We start from the raw sequence: 27,286 nt of genomic DNA on the forward strand, positions 1-27,286 counted from the left end.
TCCATGACAAAATTTTTCATCTGCTTTTTTTTTAAGATTTTATTTATTTATTTGACAGAGAGAGAGAGCACAAACAGGAGGAGCCTGAGAGGGAGAAGCAGCCCCCCCCCCGCCAAGCTGAGCAGGGAGTGCAACATGGGGCTTGATCCCAGGACCCTGGGATCACGATCTGAGCCAAAGGCAGGTGCTTAACTGACTGAGCCACCCAGGCGTCCCTCATCTGCTTTTTACCTCATATTTTTTCCAGCCTTGAAGATCATTGCCTAGATCTGCATTTCATTAAAGATTCTAAAGGGGTGATGTTCTAATTCTATAATTTCTTCTGCATTTATTAGCTGGAATTCTTCTATAAGAGGAACTCCCCCTCATCAACAATTACACTATGCTGAGGTATGGTTTGCACAGTAAGGGAAGGAGGAATGTTTAATTCCTTTGCAGTATTTCCACCTTTCAAAATAATGAGTTTCCCTAGGATTATTCAAAGGTGAGAATGAGTTGGTTTTGTTTGTGTTTTGCGTTCCTTTTATTTTTTTAAGATTTATTTATTTATTTTAGAGAGAGAGCGATGGGAGGGGCAAAAGGAGAGGGAGAGAGAGAATCTCAAGCAGACTTCCCGCTGAGTACAGAACCCGATGCAGGGCTCCATCCCAGGACCCTGAGATATGACCTGAGCTGAAATCAAGAGTCAGCTGCTTAACCTTTTAGATTTCAGTTGCTTTCCTTTTAGAATGTCATCATGACTCATAGATGTTTATATATTTGATGTATACTAACTAGTCCATTGTAGTCATTATTTTACTTAGCATCAAATTGTTCTATCTGGCCTATGTGAGACACTTCAAATTGGCTTCTGAGTCATTTTGACATGTTTTCTCATAGGAGAGTTTGGTCCAGACACGTGGTACAATTTCTTCTGTGGAGCTAGAATCAGTCATTTCTCTAGAGGAGTCTGGATCTTTTTAGTGGGAAATGTGTTTAGAGTATTCAGTCTGGGTGCTAGAATCATGTATTGTTATTTGGTCATTGTTTCTTGTCATTTTTATATGAAGTCAGTAAATACAATATTTTTAAGAGGATGTACCTCATTAGCTTCCATCCTGGGCTGCTAACCATTTCCATTTAGATTTTTATCACTTTCTAACTTTTCAGTTTTTAAAATACAAGCAAATATAACATGTATTTTTTTCTCCCACTTCATAGGTAATATGTGGCATGTTCTACACAAGTAAAGTCCAATAAAAATTTCTGCGGAAATGAAAAAATATTCTGTATCTACATTTTCCAATAAAGTAGCCATTAGATACCTGTTGAACTCCTGAAACCTGGTGAGTGTGAATGAGGAACTCCAATTTAATTTGATTTAAATTAAATTTGAATAGCCATGTGTGGCTGGTGCCTACTGTATAGGACAACAGTGACTCTACACATTTTTCTGACCTTTATTTTTTTTTTAATTTTAATTTAAATTCAATTTAATTAACATACAGTGTATTATTAGTTTTAGAGGTAGAATTTAGTGATTTATCAGTTGCATATAACACCCAGTGCTCGTTACATCAAGTGCCCTCCTTAATGTCCATCACCCAGTTACCCCATCCTCCCACTTACCTCCCCTCCAGCAATCTCAATTTGTTACTATAGTTAAGAATCTCTTATGGTTTGCCTCCTTCTCTGTTTTTTTTTTTTAAAGATTTTATTTTTATTTATGTGACAGAGAGACAGCCAGCGAGAGAGGGAACAGAGCAGGCGAGTGAGAGAGGAAGAAGCAGGCTCCCAGCAGAGGAGCCCGATGTGGGACTCGATCCCGGAACGCCAGGATCACGCCCTGAGCTGAAGGCAGACGCTTTAACGACTGCGCCACCCAGGTGCCCCCCCTCCTTCTCTGTTTTTATCTTAATTTATTTTTCCTCCCCTTCCCCTATGTTCATCTGTTTTGTTTCTTAAATTCCACATAAGAGTGGCATTATATGATATTTGTCTTTCTCTCACTGACTTATTTCACTTAGCAACTCTCTAGTTGCATCCATGATGTTGCAAATGGCAAAATTTCATTCTTTTTGGTGGCTGAGTAATATTCCATTGTATATATATACCACTTCTTCTTTATCCATTCATCAGTCCATAGACATCTGGACTCTATCCATTCTTAGCTATTGTGGACATTGCTGCTATAAACATTGGGGTGCATGTACACCTTTGAATCACTATGTTGGTATCCTTAGGTTAAATACCTACTAGTGCAGTTGCTGGGTCATAGGGTAGTTCTGTTTTTAACTTTGTGAGGAACCTCCCTATCGTTTTCCAGAGTGGCTGCACCAGCCTGCATTCCCACCAACAGTGTAAGAGGGTCCCCTTTCTCCATATCCTCACCAACATCTGTTGTTTCTGCTGTTGTTAATTTTAGCCATTCTGACTGGTGTGAGAGGTGGTATCTCATTGTGGTTTTGATTTGTATTTCCATGATGCCAAGTGTGTCTGTTGGCCATTTGTATGTCTTCTTTGGAGAAATGTCTGTTCATGCTGTCTGCTCATTTCTTAATTGGATTTCTTATGTTGGGGTGTTGAGTTTGATAAATTCTTTATACATTTTGGATACTAGCCCTTTATCTGATAAGACATTTGCAAATATCATCTCCCATTCTGTAGGTTGCCTTTTAGTTTTGTCGACTGTTTCCTTTGCTGTGCAAAAGCTTTTTATCTTGATGAAGTTCCAGTAGTTCATTTTTGCTTTTGTTTCCCTTGGCGTTGAAGACATGTCTAGCAAGAAGTTGTTGTGGCCAAGGTCAAAGAGGTTGCTGCCTGCGTTCTCCTCTAGGATTTTGATGGATTCCTGTATCACATTTAGGTCTTTCATCCATTTTGAGTATATTTTTTTTTATAGTGTGAGAAAGTGGTCCAGTTTCATTCTTCTACATGTGGCTGTCCAATTTTCCCAGCACCATTTGTTGAAGAGATTGTCTTTTTTCCATTGGGTTTTCTTTTTTTTTAAAGATTTTATTTATTTACTAGAGAGAGAGAGAGATCACGAGCAGGGGGAGGGGCAGAGGAAGAAGCAGACTCTCCCTGAGCAGGGAACCCAACATAGGGCTCAATCCCAGGACCCTGGGATTATGACCTGAGCCAAAGGCAGACGCTTTAACTGACTGAGGCACCCAGGCACCCCTCCATTGGGCATTTTTTTCTGCTTTGTTGAAGATTAGTTGACCATAGAGTTGAGGGTCCATTTTTGGGTTCTCTATTCTGTTCCATTAATCTATGTGTCTGTTTTTGTGCCAGTAACATACTGTCTTGATGATTACAGTTTTGTAGTACAGCTTAAAGTCTGGAATTGTGATGCCTCTAGCTCTAGTTTTCTTTTTGAACATTCCTTTGACTATTTGGGGTCTTTTCTGGTTCCATACAAATTTTAGGATTGTTTGTTCCAGCTCTGTGAAAAATGTTGATGGTATGTCGATAGGGATTGCACTGAATGTATAGATTGCTTTGGGTAGCATAGATATTTTAACAATATTTGTCCTTCTGATCAATGAGCATGGAATGTTTTTTCATTTCTTTGCATCTTCCTCAATTTCTTTCCTGAGTGTTCTGTAGTTTTCTGAGTACAGATCCTTTGCCTCTTGGGTTAGGTTTATTCCTAGGTATCTTATGGTTTTTTGTGCAATTGTAAATGGGACAGATTCCTTAATTTCTCTTTCTTCTGCCTCATTGTTAGTGTGTAGAAATGCAACTGACTTCTGTGCATCGATTTTATATCCTTCGACTTTGCTGAATTCCTGTATCACTTTTAGCAATTTTTTGGTGGAGTCTTTCAGGTTTTCTACATAGAGCATCATGTCATCTGCAAAGAGTGAAAGTTCGACTTCTACTTCGCTGATTTGGATGCCCAGACGCTTTAACGACTGCGCTACCCAGGCGCCCCTTTATTTTTGTTTTTGGATTGCTGAGGCTATGACTTCTAGTACTGTGTTGAGAAACAGTGGTAAGAGTGGATATCCCTGCTGTGTTCCAGACCTTAGGAGAAAAGCTCTCAGTTTTTCCCCATTGAGGATGATATTCACTGTGGGTCTTTTCATATGTGGCATTATGATATTGAGGTATGTGCCCTCTATTCCAACACTGTGAAGAATTTTAATCAAGAAAGAATGCTGTACTTTGTCAAATGCTTTTTCCGCATCTATTGAGAGGATCTCATCCTTTCTTTTATTTATGTAGTGTATCACATGGATTGATTTTCAGATGTCGAACTACCCTTGCGGCCCAGGAATAAATCCCACTTGGTCATGGTGAATAATCCTTTTAATGTACTGTTAGATCGTATTAGCTAGTGTCTTGGTGAGAATTTTTGCATCCATGTTCATCAAAGATATTGATCTGTAATTCTCCTTTTTGGTGGGGTCTTTGTCTGATTTTGGGATCAAGGTAATACTGGCCTCATGGAAAGCATTTGGAAGTTTTCCTTCCATTTCTATTTTTGAAACAGCTTCAGAAGAATAAATAGGTATTAATTCTTCTTTAAATGTTTGGTAGAATTCCACTGGGAGGCCATCTGGTACTGAACTCTTGTTTATTGGGAGATTTTTGATTACTGGTTCAATTTCTTTGCTGGTTACTGGTCTATTCAGGTTTTCTATTTCTTCCTGTTTCAATTTTAGTAGGTTATATGTTTCTAGGAAAGCATCCCTTTCTTCTAGGTTGCTTAATTTGTTGGCATATAATTGCTCTTAATATTCTCTTATAATTGCTTGTGTTTCTTTGGTGTTGGTTGTGATCCCTCCTCTTTTTTCATTTATGATTTTATTTATCTGGGTCCTTCCTCTTTTCTTTTTTTTTTTAAGATTTTATTTATTTATTTGACAGAGATAGAGACAGCCAGAGAGAGAGGGAACACAAGCTGGGGGAGTGGGAGAGGAAGAAGCAGGCTCCTATTGGAGGAGCCTGATGTGGGGCTCGATCCCAGAACACTGGGATCACGCCCTGAGCCGAAGGCTGACGCTTAACGACTGAGCCACCCAGGCGCCCCCCTTCCTCTTTTCTTTTTGAGAAATCTGGCTAAGGGTTTATCAATCTTATTAATTCTTTCAAACAACCATCTCCTAGTTTCGTTAATCTGTTCTACTGTTTTTTTTTATTTCTGTATCATTGATTTCTTTTTTTAAAAGATTTTATTTATTTATTTCAGATAGAGTGAGAGAGAGTGAGAGACCATGAACGGGGGAAAGAGCAAAAGGAGAGGGAGAAGCAGATTCCCTGCTGAGCAGGGAGCCCAACACAGGGCTGATCCCAGAACCCTGGGATCATGACAGCCAACCAACTGAGCCACCCAGGCACCCCTGTATCATTGATTTCTGTTCTAATCTTTATTATTTCTCTTCTCCTGCTGGATTTAGGCTTAATTTCTATTCTTTCTCCAGCTCCTTTAGGTATAAGTTTAGGTTTTGTATTTGAGACTTTTTTCTTTCTTGAGAAAGGCCTGTATGCTATATATTTCCCTCTTAGGACCGCCTTTGCTGCATCCCAAAGGTTCTAAACTGTGGAGTTTTCACTTTCATATATTTCCATGTATTTTTAAAAGTCTTTAATTTCCTGGTTGACCCATTCATTCTTTAGTAGGATGCTCGTTAACCTCCATGTATTTGTGTTCCTTCCATACTTTTTCTTGTGATTGAGTTCATGTTTTAAAGCACTGTGGTCTGAAAATGTGCCTGGTATAATCTCAGTCTTTTGGCTGGTGAAGACCTGATTTATGACCCAGTATGTGATCTGTTCTGAAGAATGTTCCGTTTGCGTTCAAAAAGAATGTGTATTCTGGGGGTGCTTGGGTGGCTCCGTCATTAAGCGTCTGCCTTTGGTTCAGGGTGTGATCCCGGAGTCCTGGGATCGAGCCCCACATCGGGCTCCTCCACTGGGAGCCTGCTTCTTCCTCTCCCACTCCCCCTGCTTCTGTTCCCTCTCTCACTGGCTGTCTCTCTCTCTCTGTCAAATAAATAAATAAAATCTTAAAAAAAAAGAATGTGTATTCTGATGCTTTAGGATGAAATGCTCTGAATATAACTGTGAAGTCCATCTGGTCCAGTGTGTCATTCAAAGTCATTGTTTCCTTGTTGATCTTTTGCTTAGATGATCTGTCTATTGCTGTGAGTGGGGTGTTAATGTTCCCTACTATTACTGTATTATTATCAATGAATTTCTTTAAGTTTGTTATTAATTGATTCATATATTTGGCTGCTCCCAAGTTGGGGGCATAAATATTTACAATTGTTAGATCTTGTTGTTAGATAGACCCTTTTATTATGATATAGTGTCCTTCATCTCTTAATACAGTCTTTGGTGTAAAATCTAGTTTGTCTGATATAAGGATTGCTGTTTCAGCTTTCTTTTGATGTCCATTGGCATGATATATGGCTCTCCACCCCCTCACTTGCAATCTGGAGGTGTCTTTGGCTCTAAAATGAGTCTCTTGTAGACAGCATATAGATAGGTCTTGTTTTTTTTTCCATTCTGATACCCTGTGTCTTCTGATTGGAGCATTTAGTCCACTTACATTCAGAGTGATTATTGAAAGATGAATTTAGTGCCATTGTATTACCTATAAAATTGCTGTTTCTGTAGATTGTCTCTGTTCTTTTCTGGTCTTTGTAACTTTTGGGCTCTCTCTTTGTTCAAAGGATCCCCTTTAATATTTCTTCCAGGGATGGATTAGTGCTCATGAATTCCTTTAGTCTTTGTTTGACCTGTTTTTATTGATTTTGAGGGGGTTCTCTGTGTCTCCTGGACTTGAATACCGGTATTCTTCCCCATATTAGGGAAGTTCTCAGCTATAATTTGTTCAAATAAACCTTCTGCTCCTCTCTCTCTCTCTTCATCTTCTGGGACCCCTATTATCTGGATATTATTTCACTTTATGGTATCGCTGATTTCTTGCAGTCACCCTTCATGATCCAGTAGTTGTTTTTCTCCTTTATTCTCAGCTTCCTTATTTGCCATCATTTTGCCTTCTAGATCACTGACTCACTCTTCTGCCTCATGTATCCTTGCTGTTAGAGCTTCCATTTTTTACTATATCTCAGTAATAACATTTTAAATTTCAGCCTGATTAGATATTAGTTCTTTTATTTCTATAGTAAGGGATTTTCTAGTGTCTTCTATGCTTTTTTCCCAGCCCAGCTAGTATCTTTTTAATTGTTGTTTTGAATTTTTTTGAATTCTAGTTCTGACATCTTACTTATATCCATATTGATCAAATCCCTGGCAGTGAGTACTTCCTCCTTTTCTTTCTTTTGGGTTGAGTTTCTCTATCTCATTATTATGTCCAGAAAATAATAGAAGAAAGATAAAAGACAAAAACAACAACAACAAGACCAGAAGAAAACAAACAAAACTAACTAGAAGAAAACAGAAACAAAACAAAATAGGAAAAAAATCAAATGTGAAGTAAAACAGAACAAAACAATAAACTAATTCTTGGGTGTATTTTGGTCTGTTTGTTAAAAGAAACTTGATCTCAAAATAGGAAAGAAAGTAAAACTTATATATACACAAAAATAAAATAAAAATACAATGAAAGGAAACCAAAAATAAAAGAATATATATATAGTATATATGTAAAAATAAAAATTAAAAAAGAATAAGAAATAGAATTGGTAAAATGAGTATAAAGGTGAAAAAATAAAACTGAAAGACTAAAGAATAATAAAACCTGTGGGAATTTGTAATGCCTGGCTAGATAAGATTTATTAAACATATACCTCCCTCGGTGAGACTAGTTGAAAAACAAAGAAGGAGTCTTCAGAAAACTGGGCCTCCTTTAAGATTTCTGGGTTGAAAACTGCCGGATCCTTGTTGCAGCTCAATGCACTCATCCAGGGAGTAAATGCTTAGGAGAAACATTTCCCTTTGGTGGCCACGGACTCCCAGCCTGCATGCGCATCACGAGCACAGCTCCTTCTAATCACACGATACTCCCTATATCACCGTCCTGATTATTAAAGCTCCGCACTCCTTTTTGTTTCTCTTATTCCCTTAGTGTATTGATAATGTTCACAATAAAAGTGGAGGCAGAGTCTGGCTTGGGACCTTTCGCCACTAGAGCGTCTGGTCCCCTTGCCCTCTCCTTTCTCCTACTTAGGTGTCTGGAGTAATCTTTTCATTGCTGTCTCAGGGTTTGATGGCCAAACCCAACAAAAACCATGAATGCTATATGCTGTTTTCCCCAAGAGCTGAAGTTTTGCAGTTTTCTGTGGTTGGTAAACTTGGTGCTAGCTGGTTGTTCCTGCTGGCCTTCTGGTGAGGTGCCTGGGTGCTGATTCTCAGTGTCCTTGCGCTGGTGGAATTGTATCCCCCTTGCCGGGGGGCTGGGCTCAGTGTAAGTGGTCCGGATTGCAGTATGTGGTGCTGTTTTGGTGCCTGAAGGCTTTCAGTGCTGATGTGGGAAATGAAAATGGCGGTGACCTGGTCTCTAGCCCTCAAGCTGAAAGTTCGTGCCCCCTACTCTTCGGTGAGCCCTCACAGAAAAGCAGTCAGTCACTCTTGTCTCCCTGGTTTCCGTCCGAACTCTGTGTTCCCCAGCCTGTGACCGAGCATTTTTATCTCAGGCACATGACTGAGTTTCAAGTCTCTAAACTTTACAACTCCTGTGGCATGGCCCCACACTATTCCTCCCGGGGGATCTACAGGGATCTCACTGTGCTTCTGCCTTTTGCCAGGGCCCTGCTCTGAGAGCGGTCCCACGACCATGCATTGGTTCGCAGTTTATGGCAACACGAAGCAGAAAGCTGGTGCCTAGACTTGCTGTTTTCAGCCAGCTTCCCCACTCTGATGCCTCGATCTCTGCCACACTCAGCAACCCCCACACCGCCCCGTTCTTGTGACCCCAGGGATCCTGAGACCTCACTTTCCCACCTGGTATTCTGCCCTGCCTCACCACCTGAGCACCTTTAAGCCAGGGACGTCCTCCACTGTAGCAGACCTAAAAGTTCCGATTTTACGCTCTACTGCTTTGGGGTAGCCTCCTTAAGAAGGTTCCCACTCCTTGCAGTATCCTCCCACATATTGCCCCGGATTCACGTCTCCACACCTCCTACCTTGCAAAAAGTGGTCGCTTTTCTATTTGTAGAATTGCAGCATTTCTTCTCTCAGATCTCTGATTTCACAGGTCTTCAAGAAGATTTGATAACTAGCAAAATTCCAGGGACCAGGTGAACTTAGGGTCCTGTATTCCTCTGCCATCTTAACTCTCTAAATGCACCTTACTTTTTTCACTTAATGATATATCTTGGCTATCATGCTATAGCTCTACAGAGAGGGAGTCTTCATTGCTTTATTTAAAAAAATTTTTTTTGAATTAAGTTAAAACACACATAATATTTACCACCTTAACCATTTTTAAGTGTATAGTAGTGTTAATATGCATGTTGTTGTGCAACAGATCTGTAGAACTTCCTCATCTTACAAAACTGAAACTCTTCCTATTGAACAATGCTTTCTCCTTCTCCCAAGACCCTAGCAACCACCATTCTACGTTCTGTTTCTATGAACTTGACTACTTTAGACACTTCATACCTGTGGTATCATGTAGTATTTTTATCTTTTCGTGACTGGCTTATTTCACTTAGCATAATGTCTTTAAGGTTCATCAATGTTGTAGTAGCATATGACAGGATTTCCTTCTTTTTTAAGGCTGAGTAATATTCTGTTGTATGGATATGTCACATTTTGTTTATCCATTCATCATAGATGGACATATAGTTTACTTCTACCTCATGGTTATTGTGAATACTGCTTCAGTGAACAAGAGTACAAATACCTCTTCAAGACCTCGTTTTGAATTCTTTTGTGTATATACCCAGAAGTAGAATTGATGGATCATATATTAATTTTATGTTTTAATTTTTGAGGAACCTCCGTACTGCTTACAATAGGGACTACACCATTTTACATTCACACCAACAGTGCACAAGGGTTCTAATTTCTTTACATCTGCATTGATACTTGTTATTTGCTGCTTTTTTAAAATAGTGGTCATCCTAATGAGTGTGAAGTGATATCTCATTGTGGCTTTGATTTGCATTACCTTGATCATCAGTGATGTTGAACATCTTTTCATAGACTTCTTGGCCATTTGTATATCTTCTTTGAAGAAATGTCTACTCAAGTCCTTTGGCCATTTTAAAAATCTAGTTATTTGTTTTGTTGTTGTTGACTTGTAGGAACTCTTTATATATTCTGGATATTAACTCATTATCAGATATATGATTTGAAAATATTTTCTCTCATTCAGTAGGTTACCTTTTCAGTCTGTTATTTCCTTTGTTGCACAGAAGTTTTTAAAATTTTTTAAGATTTTATTTTTAAGTAATCTCTACACCCAATGTGGGGCTTGAAACTACAACCTCGAGATCAAGAGTCATGTTCCACCAATTGAGCCAACTGGGTATCCCAGAAGTTTTAAAATTTGATGTAGTCTCATTTGTCTATTTTTGCTTATTGCCTGTACTTTCAGTGTCATGTCTAAGAGATCATTGCCAAATCCATTGTCATGAAGATATTCCCCTATATTTTCTTCTAGGAGCTTTATAGTTTCAGGCCTTAAGTTTAGGTCTTTAATACATTTTGAGTTAATTTTTCTATATGGTGTAAGCTAAGGGTCCAGCATCATTTTTTTTGCATGTGTATATGTTGTTTTCCCAGCATCATTTGTTGAATTGACTCTCCTCTACTCATTGTGTCACCTTGACATCCTTGTCAAAGATCATTTAACCATATATGCAAGGGTTTACTTCTGGGCTCTCTAGTCTGTTTGGTCTATATGCCTGCATTTAGGCCAGCGCCATACTATTTTGAGAACTGTAACTTTGTAATATGTTTTAAAATCTGGAAGTGTGAGGCCTTCAGCTTTGTTTTTCTTTCTCAAGCTAGGCTTTCCCAAGTTTTGGCTATTAGCAGGTCCTTTGAAACTCCAAATGAATTTTAGGATTATTTTTTCTATTTCTGCAAAAGATGGCATTGAGATTTTGGTAGTGATTGCATTGATTCTTTAGGTCACTTTGGGAAGTATGGACATTTTAACAATTTTAAGTCTTCCTCTCCATGAACCTGAGATGTCTTTCCATTTATTTGTCTCTTTAGTTTCTTTCATCCATGTCCTATAGTTTTCATTGTATAAGTCTTCCACCTCCTTGGTTAAATTTATTCTTAAGTATTTTATTCTTTTTTGATACCATCTAAAATGAAGTTGTTTTCTTGATTTCTTCTTCTAATTGTTTATTGTAAATGTATAAAAAATGCAAGTGACTTTCGTGTGTTGATTTTATATCCTGTAACTTGCTGAATTTGTTTATTCTCACAGTTGGTTTTTTTTTTTGGTGAAATCTTTAGGATTTTCTACATGTAAGATTATGTCATCTCTGAGGAGAGATAATTTTATTTTTCTTTCCAATTTGGATGGCTTTTATTTCTTCTTCTTTTTGCCTAATTACTCTGGCTACTACTTCTAATACTGTGTTGAATAGAAGTGGTAATAGGTGGCATCCATGCCTTTTCCTGATAATTGAAGGAAAAGCTTTCAGTTTTTCAATGCTGAGTTCAATGTTAGCTGTATGGTTTTTATTTATAGCCTTTCTTATGTTGAGGTGATTTCTTTCTATTACTAGTTTGTTGAGAGTTTATCACGAAAGGGTTGGATTTTCTCATGTTATTTGTGCATCAATTGAGATGATCACATGAGGTTTTTTTCCCCTTTATTCTGTTAATGTGTGGTGTATTACACTGATTATCATATGTTGAAACATCTTTGTGTTCTGGGAATAAATCCCAGTTGGTTTTATATATATATATATAATTTCCTCTATGGTGTATATTCTTTCTAATGTGCTATTGAATTTCATTTGTTAGTATTTTGTTGAGGATTTTTACATCAATATTCATCAGAGATATTGTTCTGTAGTTTTCTTGTGTCTGTATCTTGTTTTGGTATCAGGGTTATGCTGGACTCATACAATGACTTCGGAAATATTCTCTCCTCTTCAACTTTTTGGAAAAGTTTGAGGAGGATTGGTATTAATTTTTCTTTAAATATTTGGTAGAATTATCCTGCAAAGCCATCTGGTCCTAGCTTTTTGTTGTTGTTGGGAAATTTTTTTTTTAGATTTTATTTATTTAATTGACAGAGAGCAAGAGAGAGAGCGCACAAGCAGAAGGAGTGGGAAGCAGAGGGAAATGGAGAAGCAGAGAGCCGGATGTGGGACTCAGTCTCAGAACCCTGAGATCATGACCTGAGCCAAAGGCAGACACTTAACAAAGCCACCCAGGTGCCCCTGTTGGGAGTTTTTTGATTACTGATTTAATCTCTTTACTATTTATAGATCTGTTTAAATTTTTTATTTCTTCATGATTCAGTCTTGGTAGTTTGTATATTTCTAGGAATTTACCCGTTTCTTCTAGGTTATCCAATTTGTTGTTGTATAATTGTTCATAGAAGTCTCTGTGATCAGGGTGCCTGTGTGGCTCAGTCAGTTAAGTGTCCGACTCTTGATTTCAGCTCAAGTCATGATCTCAGGGTCGTGAGATCAAGCTCTGCAGCAAGATTCTCTCTCTCCCTTTGCCCCTCCACCCCTACTCGTACTTTCTCTCAAAAAAGTCTCTTGTGATCGTTTTTATTTCTGTGGCATAGATTGTAATGTCTCTCATATCTGATTTTTATTTGAGTCTTCTCTATTTTTTTCTTAGTTGATTTAGCTAAGGGTTTGTCAACTTTGCTAATTTTTTCAAAACACCAACTCTTAGTTTCATTGTCTTTTTACTGTTTACTGATTTACTGTTTTTCTATTTTCTGTTTCAGTGATCTCTGCTCTAATCTTTATTTCTTTCCTTCTGCTAACTTTGGGTTTAGTTTGTTCCTTTTTTTCTATTTCCTGGAAGTGTAAAAGTAGGTGGTTGATTAGAGATCTTTCTTCTTTTTTGAAGTAGACCTTTATTCCCATAAACCTCCCTCTTAGTATTGCTTTTGTTGCATCCCATAAATTTTGGTGTATTTTGTTTTCATTGTCATTTGTCTCAAGATATCTCCTAATTTCCTTCCCTTTGTGATTTCTTCTTTGGCATATTGGCTGTTCGGGAGTGTATTGTTTAATTTCCACATAATGGGAATTTTCCAGTTTTCCTTTTGCTATTGATTTGTAGTTTCATTCCATTGTGATCAGAAAAGATATTTGGTATGATTTCAATCTTCTTAAACTTGTTAAAAAATTGTTTTGTGCCCTAGCACATAATCTGTCTTGAAAAATATTTCATATGTGCTTGAGAAGAATATGTATTCTGCTGTTGTTGATTAGAGTATTCTTTATATGTCTGTTAGGTGCAGTTAATCTATAGTGTTCAAATCCTCTTTCCGTATTGATCTTTGTGGTTTTCCTATTCGTTATTGAAAGTGGTCTATTGAAATCTCTTATTATTATTGTGCTTCTGTGTATTTCTTCCTCTAATTTTGTCAACATTTGCTTCATATATTTGAGTGTTCTGATGTTTGGTACAAATATTTATAATTGTTATAACATCCTGTTGAATTGACCCTTTTATCTTTATATAATATCCTTTATTTCTTGTGACTTTTGATTTAAGGTCTATTTTTTCTTACATAACTGTGGTCATCCCTACTCCCTTTTTGTTACAATTAGCACAGAATATCTTTTTCCATCCTTTTACTTTCTGCCTATGTGTATCCTTATATCTAAAGACAGCATACAGTTGGGTGTTATTTTTTTAATCTGTTCAGGTGCTCTATATCTTTTGGGGTTTAGTCCATTTACATTTAAAGTAATCACTGGGGCACCTGGCTGGCTCCATTAGTAGAGAGTGTGAATTTTGAGCTCAGGGTTGTAAGTTTGAGCCCCACATTGGGTGTAGAGATTACTTAAAAATAAAATCTTAAAAAAATAATCACTGATAGGGAAGGACTTACTATTGCCATTTTGTTAATTGTTTTCTGTTTGTGTCTTACATTTATTCTGTTCCTCTTTTTCTTTTCTTTTTTTTTTTAAAGATTTTATTTATTTATCTGATAGAGATAGAGACAGCCAGCAAGAGGGGGAACACAAGCAGGGGGAGTGGGAGAGGAAGAAGCAGGCTCATAGCGGAACAGCCTGATGTGGGGCTCGATCCCATAACGCCAGGATCATGCCCTGAGCCAAAGGCAGACGCTTAACCGCTGTGCCACCCAGGCACCCCTGTTCCTCTTTTTCTGTCTTCCAGGCTTTCTTTGTGTTTTGTTTATTTTCTTATTGTGATATGCTTTCTGTTGTCCTTTTGTATATGTTCTATAGGTATTTTTCTTTGTGTTTACTATGGTGATTATATAAAACACTTTATAGTTATAACAGTCTATTTTAAACTGATAAAAACTTAACTTTAATTGCATATAACAACTCTACTCCTTTACATCCCCCCGCATTGTTATTGATGTCACAAATTACATCTTTTTATATTTTGTATCCATTAATGTAGTGTTATAGTTATAATTATTTTTATGCTTTTATCTTTTAAATACTATACTAGAATTAAAGGAGATTTATGCAATACCGTAATCAATTCAATTCAATTAATGTGTTTTTCAGCTGCAGAATTTCGGTTTGGTTCTTTTGCATAGTTTCTCTGTTGATATTCTCATTTTGATCATGTTTCTTTTTCTAATTTTATTTAGTTGTCTATGTTCTCTTGTAACTCATTGAACTTCCTTAGGATGAGTATTTGGATTTTTTGTCAAATAATTCATAGATATTTATATATTTATGATTGGTTTCCAAGATTTATTTTGTAAATATGATTGGGTCATATTTCTCTGTTTCTCTGTATGCCTTATTACTTTTTGTTGAGATTTATACTTTTGAAAAAGCAGCGTCCTTTCCCGGTCTTTATGGACTGGTTTTTTTTACAGAGGAAGATCTTTACCAGTCAGCCTGGCTAGAGATTGTGGGGAATCTCTCAAATCTTTTTGGGGGATGCATATTCTCCGGGCTTGTTCGTATAATTTCCCAATCGGAATGATTTGTTGGCTTTTTTTCACTGAGCTCGGAATCTCTTGTTCTTTCTGGTCTGTGGTACTGTAGGTTCTCTGGTTCTTCAATAAGCTGTAGAGCTCTCATTTGCTCTCATTGGCCCCTGTCAGCATTTTGGGTCAGATGATACAGAAATCAATCCCTTGGGAAGCCCCCAAAAGCCAGAACCTTGGATGTACATATCACTCTTCTCTTTTGCTCTTGAAGGAGAAACTGCAAATTGGGTGCTTTCCCCCAGTTGCTCTGGGCTGTGCTGGCTTGGATGAGGGTCTAATGTGGGTGAAATGCAGTGGCCTTTCTTAACTGGATTGATGTAGCTCTTCTTGGTTTTGTGCTTCCTATGGTATGACAACTTTTTAACTGGTTTCTGGGGTTCTCATAAAGGCCTTTTGGACTGTATATTATTACATTATTGTCTCTGTGGGGAAACAAGGTCTGGGGCTTTGTTTCTGTTACCTTTCGCCAGGAGGAATCCCTCATGCTTTTTATTTTTTATTTAAATTTTTTATGTAGTTTTAATTTTAATTCCAGTTAGTTAACATATAGCGTTATATTAGTTTCAGTAGTACAGTATAGTGATTCAACCATTCCATATATCACCCAGTACTCATCATGACAAGTGCCCTTCTTAATCCCCATCACCTATTTCATCCACCCACCCCACATCCCCTCTGGTAACCATCAATTTGTTCTTTATAGTCGAGTCTGTTTCTTGGTTTTTCTTTCTCTCTCTCTTTTCCTTTCCTTGTTTGTTTTGTTTCTTCAACTCCATGTATGAGTGAAATCATATGGTATTTGTCTTCCCCTGACTATTTTGCTTAGTATAATACTCTCTAGCACTATCCACATTATTGCAAATAGCAAGATTTCATTCTTTTTTTAAAAAGGTTTATTTATTTTAGAGAGAGAGCACAAATGGGAGAGGCAGAGGGAGATGGAGAGAGAATCTGGACCAGACTCTGCGCTGAGCATGAGCCTGACGAGAAGCTCAAACTCATGACCATGGGATTGTGACCTGAGCTGAAACCAAGAGTCGGATGCTTAACCGACTGTGCCACCCCAGAACCCCAAGATTTCATTCTTTTCTATGGCTGAATAATATTCCATTATATATACATATATATACATGTGTATATATATACATATTTATATACCACATCTTTCCCTCATGTTTTTTATACTTGCATAGTACTCTAGGATGTAGATGTACTATAGGTTATTCAACCAGTCCCCTATTGGTAGACATTTGTCTTGCTTCTTATCTTCTCCTATTATGATTGTTTTGCTAGTAATGGCCTTGTACTTAAGCTTTTTTGTCTTTTTGCATTGTATCTTTGGGATAGATTCTTAGAAGAGAAATTTCTGGTTCCAAGAGTAAGTATTTTAGTAATTTTACTAGATAGTATCAAATCCCCTTAATATGAATTGTAATATTTTACATGGTTATTAGCCTTTATTTCTTCAAATACTTTTTATCCATGCACCTTTTCTCCTTTCTTTCTAAGGTAACCGTGTCACTAATTTCAGATTTTTGGTATAGTCCCACAGGTCCCTGAGTTGTCATTGTTGTTGTTTCTTTTTTTTTTTTTTTGTAGTCTATTTTCTCTCCATTGCTCAAATTGGGTACTTTCTATTGTTCTGTTTTCAAGTTCATTGATTCTTTTCTTTTTCCTCTCCATTCAGTTGTTGAGTCCATCTACTGAGTTTTAAATTTTTCTGTTATTGGGTGTTTCAGGTCTAAATATTGATATTGTTCTTCTATATATCTTCTGTTCCTTTCCTGAGAATTTCTGTTCCCTAATTTATTTCAAGTGTAATTGTAATTACTCTTTGAAGCATTTTGAGAATGACTACTTAAAATCCTTATCGGATAATTCCAACATCTGTGGCATCTTGTTGTTTTTATATGTTGACTGTCATTTCTCATTCAAGTTGAAATTTTCATGGTTTTTGAAGTAATGAAATATTTTTTATTTTCTTTATGTTATGTGTAGGATTTGGTACCACTTCTTGTAGGATAAGTACCTGGGGATGATGTGAAAGAGGAAGCAGATCATCTACTCTTTACTTTTTACTTCATCTTCGCATCTAGTTTTTATTTGATCTTTACTTTCTGATCTTCTTTTTTATTGTCTATTTTGACGTTGGAATAGCCGGCCCCATTGATCTCCAGAAAGGAAACAGTACAGAATAACAGAGTATGAAGATGGGTCTGCTATGCAACAGACTGGGAACAGGAGCCCTGCATCCAAAATATCAGATAAATTCTTGCCTACAGGACCATGGGTAGTCACTTCCTCTTTGCTGACCTCAGCCCTGACACAGAAAAAGATTATATACCCTAATGGATAGGGACCTGGGCTTTGTGGAGTGTGATGTAAGATTGGGCATGTTTAATTGCTGGTTTCATCACCTTCATAAAGCAAATTATGAATCTTCAGATATATGAACCCCACATGTGATGTATATACATTATATATGAATGCATAGAGAATATAATGGGAGGAAATGAACAAATGTGACAGTATCTTTTTTTAGAGATGGAGGAGAGAGAGAGGGTGGGGGAAGGGCAGAGAGGGAATCTTAAGCAGGCTCCATGTCCAGGATGGAGCCTGATGTGGGGCTCGATCTCACAACCCTGAGTTCATGACCTGAGCCAAAATCAAGAGTCAGACACTTAACCCACTGAGTCACCCAGGCTCCTCTGACAATATTTTTTATATTAATGGGTATTTGGTTTGCTGAGTAATTATGTATGTATCACTGGAATTAACCGTGCTTTCCAAAATTTTCACATTAGTATGGATCATTGCTTACAGCATACATAAACTCATCGAACAGTGATTGTTATGGTATTTCACACATATAAAAAGTTATAGAAATTATATAATGGAGTTTAGTATACTCATATTAAGAAATAAAACATTATATATCTCATTCGAATTCTTTTCTGATTGCATTAATCTCCTTCTTACCTAGGGGTAACTACTAACAAAACATTGGATTTTTCATTCTTAATACATTTCTCTATAGTTTTATTATATATGTACATATTCTTTACAAAAATATGGTATTATTTTGTTGCATATGTTTATCCATAGATGCTTGGCTATTTCATGGAAAGTAAAAAGGAAGAAATATGAGAAAAACAAACCCACATTCACATTTCAACAGTGTGACCTGCCATATAAGCCTCCTTGCTATATGTATTTTCTTTCCAAGCTTCTAAAATAGACACACCAGTTTTCTCAGTTTGTATGTTATAAGGAGCACAAACAGATTTTGGACATACTATTTTCAGTTACATTTTCGTGTGTTATGTTCAAAGTCTTAGAGTTTGTTAGGTGCCACCTACTGTGAAACAATACTTGAAAGCATCCTGAAGGCAAAGCATCTTCCTGTTTATCCAGGCCTAATTTTCTCTTTCATTCACAGTTACTTATCTAGGCCTGTAGATCCGGAATCTAATCTGGGCCACTCTGCTGAAAGAAGACAGTGATAGTAGGGTGTTTGTTGTCCTGTGTACAGGCTAATGACCAAGTCCCTAGGTTGGTTTAGGGATGCATCCCATTTCAAACTTGAGCTGATTTCTATTACAGGTGCTGGCCACCTGCATATTTTCCTTTCCTTTTACTATTTTAACGCTTGGCTAACTGGGAGGTTAAACCCATGAGCCTGCTTTCCATTCAGGGGGCTTTATTTGGGAGATAAGAGAAGCATGTTTTGAAAATAGTTTTGTCTCATGACCTTTGCTAAATCCTGGGAAGTAGGAACATTGTCTGTCTGTAAAATGTAAGGTTTATATGAGCAACGTGTTTGCTCTTCCCCTAGGCATCTGTAATTTTCCCAAAGACAGCCAATTGGAACTGTCATGTGGTAGATTACTAAATTAGTTCTAAGACCATCCTATTACCTAATTCCCTTGGCTTAGTGATATTACCCATTCTTTTTTTTTTATTAAAGATTTTTATTTATTTGACAGAGAGAGCGGGAGAGCACAGCAGGGGGAACAGTAGAGGGAGAGGGAGAGGGAGAGGGAGAGGCAGGCTCCCCGCTGAGCAGGGAGCCCGATGCAGGGCTCAATCCCAGGACCCTGGGATCATGACCTGAGCCAAAGGCAGACACTTAACCATCTGAGCCACCCAGGCACCCTGATATTACCCATTCTGATCCTGAACCACTTTCTTATGGGAAGAGCTAAGGATATATATTTCTTTTACTTCCAAAATCAAGACTTAAAAAAAAGATTTATTTATTTATTTTAGAAAGAAAGACAGAGACGGAGAGTGTGAGTGGGGGGCAGGGCAGAGGGAGAGGGAGGGAGGGAGAGAAAGAGAGAGAGAGAAAGAAGCAGACTCCTTGCTGAGCGTGGAGCCCAACCTGGGGCTTGATTTCACGACCCTGAGATCATGACCTGAGCCGAAATCAAGAGTTGGATGCTTAACCGACTGAGTCACCCAGGCGCCCTTCAAGACATTTTTGTTGTAGATTAAAATGCAAAATGCAGGAGATAAAGATTGCTGAGAAACCTTAAATGTCTCCTACTCATGAATAACCACTGTTATCATTTGAATATATGTTTTTTTTCAGAAATTTTATATGTCACTGTATATTTAAGAACAGAAATGAAATAATATCCTACTTAACAGTTTTATAAACTGCTTTTTTACAACAAATATATTATGAAGATCAATCCATGTCAATCAGTGTACATCCATATAGTAATAAAAATGGCAGTAGAATCTCTAATACATTCTGGTATGATAATAATGATAAGAAAGGTTAATATTTCTGACTCCCTCAGTGCCCCACCCTGGTGTCAGTGCTAAGCTTTCACTTATTTCATCCTCACCACAGCCTGTGAAGAGGAGCTATTTTTGCTGGACTTTGAAATCAGGGAACTGAGGCACAGCAGGGACAGGGCTAGTAAGTCATTAGGCTTATATTAGAACACAGGCTTGTGGCTCCTGAGTCACTTCATCTAACCAGTGTATGATACTGCCTCTGATGATAAGCTGATCAACCCTTTAATCAGGGTAAAGAAAAATGAAACAAATTAGGGCACCGTGTTTTTCCCCAGTTAACTAAGCAGAGATCTAAAGTATTGATAATAATTATCGTAGTTTGGAATTTGGGGAACTGTGTCCTGTTTTACTGTGGAAGGGGCTCCCCCAGTATCTTCTTTCCTGCCCTGTGCCTTGGGGATGTCCCTGTTGTAAAGCTGATGGCTTTCCTGTAGGTGGCCTGGGAATGCTTAAATTTTACTGCTGTTTCATTGTTGCAAGAGTATTTATTGCAAGGTGTTTAGTATAGTAAAAAATAACATAAAAAATACTAAAAATTAATTAGCATAAAAAGGGAATAATTTTACCCTCAAACATAACCACCAGAAGAAAAGCCCTGCTAAGGTTTTAATCTGTATTGTATCCTTTCTGAAATTTTCTTATGCTGGTACTTACACATTTATGCACATATGCATGTATTTATGTGCAAAAGATAAGGTCGCATCCTGCATTTAGTTTTGTGACCTGCTTATCTTCTAACAATGTACCCCCAAGGTCATTGATTGTGAATAAACATTAGTGTATATCATAGGGATAGTAGAGATACTAATGGCCAATAAAGATAGAGACAAAAGACATTAAAATGACTGAAAGGTATTATGTAGCAAGTACTTTATATGTATTGAGTCACTTGTGCTCACAGAACTATTGTGAGTTAGATACGGTGTTAATCCCCATTTTACAGTTGAAAAGCTGAGGTACAGAGAGAGTAAGGATTCGGCCCAGGACTGCACAGTTAGGGAGTAGTACAGCTTGGATTCGTACAGTACCTCATTATCTAGAGCCTGGAAACTGTCAGATTTGTTATGAAGTGACAGAAGCAGTTTGCACAAGCATGAGTTTTAGGTGGTCATTAAAAGTGATATGCATGTATTTATATTTTTATACAAAATTAGTGGATCTAGTGACAAAAGTGGCTTGCGACCTCGGTGAGACCATGTTCATTGCAATCATGGGGACAGAGCCATAGTGCCGTGGAAGGAGGCGTTAGTGGGAAATAAAGGATGTTAACAAGAAATGTAGGAAACTCTTTCTGGAAATTTGATGAGGAGTCCAAAGAGGGATTTTTAAAAATCTTCAATTCCCTGAAATTTGAGCAAGTTAATGTGAAGGAGCTATCTCATCTCAGATTTAACCCTTGAGTTTGCCCATATACTCATAAGCTCAATATATATTTATTAGTTATTAGTGAATGGAGGAAAGGATAACTGTGTGTCAAAGAAATGCTAATAATTCTTGGATTTTTGTCTCCTAGGAAAACAGTAAATGGCTGATATCTTGGTGTAGTGTGGCTGCATAATGCACTGGTGACTTCAAGATGGGTCCAGAATTTTTGCACAATGTATCAGGATATGGAGTGGTCCAGGAGCAGCAGTTAGGCAAACACTGCAGCGTGCTGTGCTGGTGCCATCGCCCACTGAGCTCACCAGGTGAGTCAGACAAGCCTGTCTTCCCAGCATGGGGAACTGCTGCAGTAGGGTCTGCTCGCAAGCATGATGGTGAGCAGCTGGTATGAGCTTCAGAAACATCCAGGAAAGTAGAGCACCTTCTGTCCCCAAACCTTTGAACTCAAGCCATGTCAGAGACATACTTGCTCCTCTCCTCTGCATGTCTGTAACCTCATTAGGGGAAACATGAGAAACAACTTTTCATGAAGCCTGCCTTAGCCCTGAGGCTCAGCCAACTCCTGTTGCCAAATCACAACATTTAAAGGGTTGAGAAATCCCACTACATGTTGTATTCTCTGGGCAGATTTTCTCACCCCTTGGGACTGCTCTGTGACAAAGGAATCAGGTATCATGAGTTTATTTCACAGATGACCAAGCTCGGGCTGACAGAGCCTAAGTCATCACCCCAGATCAGTGGCAGGGTGGGAATGAAGTTCCATCCCTCACCCTCCCTAAAGGACACACAGCAGCCTCCCTCTTAGGAGATGGGCTTTTAGGGCTGGAGAAATGGTTGGTCACAATTTCCTGCTATTGTGACCCCTGGGGAACCCAATTAGCATCCCCTTTGGGTAATGAAGATGACGGAGGAGTTGAAATCCCATCCCTTGTGCCCACAGATCTGGGTGTCAGGCTACATACATTGGCTAATCCGTGAAGTGCTGAATCAGGCTGGGGCAGAAGCATAGATGGGACAGGCGATCTAGAGGGAAGGAAAGTGATATGTGTGGAACTGCATTAAGCAAATACACGTTATAGTTCATTTCCTTTAATCCTAACAGCTATTCGAGTTACTTATCATTATGACCACTATTCAGATCAGGGTACTGATTTTGGGGAGTCTCATTAGTCAGGGAGATAACTTTGTTATCTCTTGATCAGCAGCTCACTCTGGAATTAAAATAGTTTTCCATTTTGCCTAGCCCATAGGGAAGTATAAATGGTTTGTTAACTTTACTCGCATAGGTTTTCTGTATTGGTGGACAGTTGGATTGCTTATAGTTTTTTTTCTTTTCTATTTCATGTAATGCTGTAGCAAATAATCTCTTACCTGCTTACTTTTGCCATATGAAAAAATTTCTCTGCATTACATGCTTAATGATCTTCCCTGGGATTTGATTTCAGTAGTTTAAACTCCTTCAAAAAGTGTCTGAGTGTTCTCATTTCTTATTTTTTTTAGAAGACTTATTTAAGAGAGAGAGCACATTCAGGGTGAAGGGGCAGAGGGAGAGGGAGAGAGAATCTCAAACAGACCTGCACGGAGCCCGAGGCAGAACTCCATCTCACTACCCTGAGATCACAACCTGAGCTGAAACCAAGAGTCAGAGGCATACACACGCACACACACAGCCAGTTTTCAAAATTTTACTTGTGAATTTTAAATTTTTGTTCATTTTTTTCTCTATATATTTTTACTTTTATTTTTTATTTATTATTGAAGTATAATTGACACACAATGTTATATTAGTTTCAGGTATACAACACATTGATTCCACAATTCTATACATTACGCAGTGCTCACTACATTAAATGTGGTCACCATCTGTCACCATACAATATTATTGCAATATTATTGATTATATTCCCTATACTGTACTTTTCATCTCTGTGACTTTTATTTAATGTTTTTATGTTTTTTTCTCCAAATTTTTATTTAAGTTCCAATGCACTATAATATTAGTTTCAGGTATAGAATTTAGTGATTCATCACTTACATACAACACCCAGTGCTTATTGCAAATGCACTCCTTAATCCCCATCACCTATTTAACTCATCCCCCCATCCAGCAACCATGTTTGTCCTCTGTGTTAAAAGTCTGTTTCTTGGTTTGCCTCTCTTTCCCCCATGTTCATTTGTTTTGTTTCTTAAATTCCACATATGAGTGAAATCATATGGTATTTGTCTTTCTCTGACTGACTTATTTCACTTAGCAAAATAGCCTTTAGCTCCGTCCACATTATTGTAAATGGCAAGATTTTGTTCTTTTTGATGGCTGATTAATATTCCATTGTATATATATACACCTCACCTTCTTTATCAATTCATCAGTCAGCGAACATCTGGGCTCTTTCCAAAGTTAGGCTAGTGTTGATAATGCTGATATAAACATCAGGGTGCATGTGTCCCTTCCAATCTGTATTTTTATGTCCTTTGGGTAAATACCTACTAGTGCAATTGCTGGATTGTAGGGTAGTTCTATTTTTAACTTTTTAAGGAAACGCCATACTGTTTTCCAGAGTGGCTACACCAGTTTGTACTGTCACCAACAGTGTAGGAGGGCTCCCCTTTCTCCACATCCTCGCCAACACCTGTTATTTCCTGTGTTGTTAATTTCAGCCATTCTGACTGGTATAAGGTGATATGTCATTGTAGTTTTGATTTGTGTTTCCCTGATGATGAGTGATATTGAGCATCTTTTCATGTGTCTTTTGGCCATTTGTAAGTTTTCTTTGGAGAAATGTCTGTTCATGTCTTCTGCCCATTTTTTTAAACTGGATTATTTGTTTTTTGGTTGTTGAGTATTATAAATTCTTTATATATTTTGGATACTAACCCTTATCAGATATGTCATTTGCAAATGTCTTCTCCCAGTCAGTAGACTGCCTTTTAGTTTTGTTAGTTGTTTCCTTCACTATGCAGAAGCTTTTTATCTTTTTTTTTTTTTTTTTTAGATTTTTTTATTTATTTATTTATTCGACAGAGATAGAGACAGCCAGCGAGAGAGGGAACACAAGCACAGGGAGTGGGAGAGGAAGAAGCAGGCTCACAGCGGAGGAGCCCGATGTGGGGCTCGATCCCGGATCCCCGGGATCACGCCCTGAGCCGAAGGCAGACGCCCAACCGCTGTGCCACCCAGGTGCCCCAGAAGCTTTTTATCTTGATGAAGTCCCAATAGTTTATTTTTGCTTTTGTTTCCCTTGCTTTTAGAGATGTGTCTTGCAAGAAGTTGCTACAGCCAGTGTCAAAGAGGTTACTGCCTGTGTTCTCCTCTAGAATTTTTAATGAGTTCCTGTCTCACATTTAGGTTATTTTATAACTGGAAGTTTTATAACTGAATGGGGAGATGGGCAAAATAGATGAAGGGGATTAAGAGGTACAATTTTTTTTTCCTGTATTTAATATATTTCAGATGGTAGGTAATAAAAGGATATTTAGATGATTTCATTTGCATTCTTTAAATTATTAGTGATTTAGAACATATTTTCTTGTGATTTTTGACCATTTGCATTTCATCTGTGAACTATTTATACATTTTGTCCATTTTCTATTTTGCTATAGTAGCTCTCCATACATTAAGGGTACTACTGTACTGATTCATGGATTTACGATTTCAATAAATTTTTATTGGGTGAATACTGTTTGCCAGAAATTCAAGTGAAAATCCTTGTCCCAGATCCCTCATCTGAAATCTAAATGTATATATTTACTGAAAAATGTCCAGTTGGAGAAAGTATTCGTGCCCATCCATACATGCACAACTTGTCAAGGAGAGCACCTGCAGACAATCCAGAAACGCTTATCTCTAAGCTTTGCATGGCTACAAAGTAAAAAGGATGCATTGTGTTATATGAGGAAAATACCACCTCAGGATTAGGATTTCTGTGATCTTTACACTTATGGCAAGATTTTTAGAAATTACGTAATGTTTCCGAGTTTGCCTTTTCTTACTTATAAAATGGAAAGCCTTTATAGCTGATATGAGATCATTGTTGAGGAGCAGAAGAGCAAAATCAAAGCTATCACCCCATTTCACTTCATTTCATATACTTTCCCATCCCACTTTTTTTTTTTTTTTTTAGAGAGGGAAGCTGGGGGAAGGACAGAGGGAGAGAAAGAGAATCTTAAGCAGACTCCACACCCAGTGCGGAGCCCAATGTAGGGCTCGATCTCACAACCCTGAGATCATGACCTGAACGGAAATCAAGAGTTGGGTGCTTAACCAACTGAGCCACCCAGGTGCCCCTCCCATCCCACTTTTTATCTTCTGTGTTAGTTTCTCAAGGATAGTATGTACAGCATAACCCTGAAAGAAGAGGCTCTGCAAAGGGACCCTGTAGTAGAACAGTGGGAGCTCTAGGTAAATCGTTTCCCCTGTGCTGGCTGTTTTTTTGGATAAAACCTTCCAGATAGGAATAGAGGTAAATGGAATTCCATTTAGGAAAGCCCTTTTGGGGCACCTGGGTGGCTCAGTCGGTTAAGCACCTGTCTTCAGCTGAGGTCATGATCCTGGGGTCCTGGGATCAAGTCCTGCATTGGGCTCCCTGCTCAGTGGGGAGTCTGCTTCTCCCTCTGCCTGCCGCTACCCGTGCTCGTTTTCTCTCTCTCTCTCTCTGTCAAATAAATACAATCTTTTTTTTTTAAAAGGAAAGCACTTTTGAGACCTTAGTTGGGAAGGAAGGAACAGTGATTTCCAGGTACTTTCCAGTCTTCACAGCAGCTATTAAATATCATACTCTGTATTGGATGAACTCAGAAAGTTCTCGTAGTGTTTTATAATTGAATGATCATTTGTGCATGGTCACAGAGTGGTTGAAACTTAAAACTCTCACAAAAAGCAGGACTCCTGACCTCAGGAAACCATGGAGGACTCAGTGTTCTTGAATGCAAGCTACCATTTTGTCTCATGTATTCCCCACAGCACTCTGAGGAGGCAGAGGATATGATTTCCACACCATTTTGGATGTAGTAAAATGACACTGTACAGAGGTTAAGTAACCTGGTTGGAGGTCACACTGCTACTGAGACTAAAAGCAGAGATTGCCACCTTATATGCCCAAATGCAGACTACGTGATGCCCAGCTGCACATCACACAATCAAGAAAATCTTGGTTTCCTGTTAATCTGTTTCACTTCTGAAACCTGTATTTTTATTTCTGATTGCAAGATGCTAGTCCTGTCTGTATTTCTGCAAGTCAGCGAAGCTGTTTCAACCTCAATTTCCTGTTCAGTAAAAACAAGGGAGTGTGAAAGGAACATAAGGAAATTTTTGGAAGTGCTAGATATTTTTAGGACCTTGGTTGTGGTGATTGTGCTGTGGGTATATGCATAGGTCCAAGCTCATGAAAATGTACACATTGAATGTGTATAATTTTTTATGTATCATTTATACCTTAATAAAGCTAAAAAACCCCAAGGGAATATGTTTAAGACATTTTTTGAAGGTAGAGTCCTCGGGCAACCTATATGGTAAGGAATATGCATTCTCTAATAGAGGGACAGGTGTCATGCTGAGGATGAATACTTGAAGGAGCAAGCCCCAAATACATACAGCCTGGGAGTACACAGACTTTTAGTGGACATTGACAACTCAATCAAAAAGAGGTTGTAGTTATTGACATCCCCAAAGCAGTACCAGGACTGTAGGCTTCCCCACATGCGTACCCACACTGGGAGTCCTCAACGGTTTGTTATACTTTGCTGACATAATAAATGGAAAATCTATCATCATCATGTTTACCCAAACATTAAGGTTATTTAAAAAGCTTTCCTACTATACAAAAGACTCTTAACCATTATTGTCATTATTTTTTAATGCAAACAGGTCCAATTACATATGCAGCCTAACAACGAGTGACAGCCACATAAGCCTGCAGGTTCTCCTAGTACTACTGCTGGTTTGTAGACCCAAGGATGTGTGTGTGAGTGTTTGTGTAGCCTCTGGGGGCTCCTAATTACAGTATGTGTGCCTAGAAGGAGATCGAGAAAATCTCTCTGTGGTGCATATTGAGT

At 38.1% G+C, this 27,286-nt stretch overlaps 1 long non-coding RNA gene across 2 annotated transcripts; it reads left to right on the forward strand.

Annotated features, from left to right (window-relative positions):
• The first annotated feature begins 1,822 nt into the window (after positions 1-1,822).
• LOC103675090 lies at positions 1,823-26,969 on the forward strand. Of its 2 annotated transcripts, none has more exons than XR_571779.2 (3): positions 1,823-1,865; positions 21,366-21,540; positions 26,196-26,969. It is a non-coding gene; the product is annotated as an uncharacterized LOC103675090 (long non-coding RNA). The 2 variants fall into 2 exon arrangements; XR_005834681.1 differs by lacking the exon at positions 26,196-26,969 and adding an exon at positions 24,258-24,300.
• The last annotated feature ends 317 nt before the right edge of the window (positions 26,970-27,286 follow it).

Source organism: Ursus maritimus (assembly GCF_017311325.1).
Source record: "Ursus maritimus isolate PB19 chromosome X unlocalized genomic scaffold, ASM1731132v1 scaffold_X1, whole genome shotgun sequence".
NCBI lineage: Eukaryota > Metazoa > Chordata > Mammalia > Carnivora > Ursidae > Ursus > Ursus maritimus.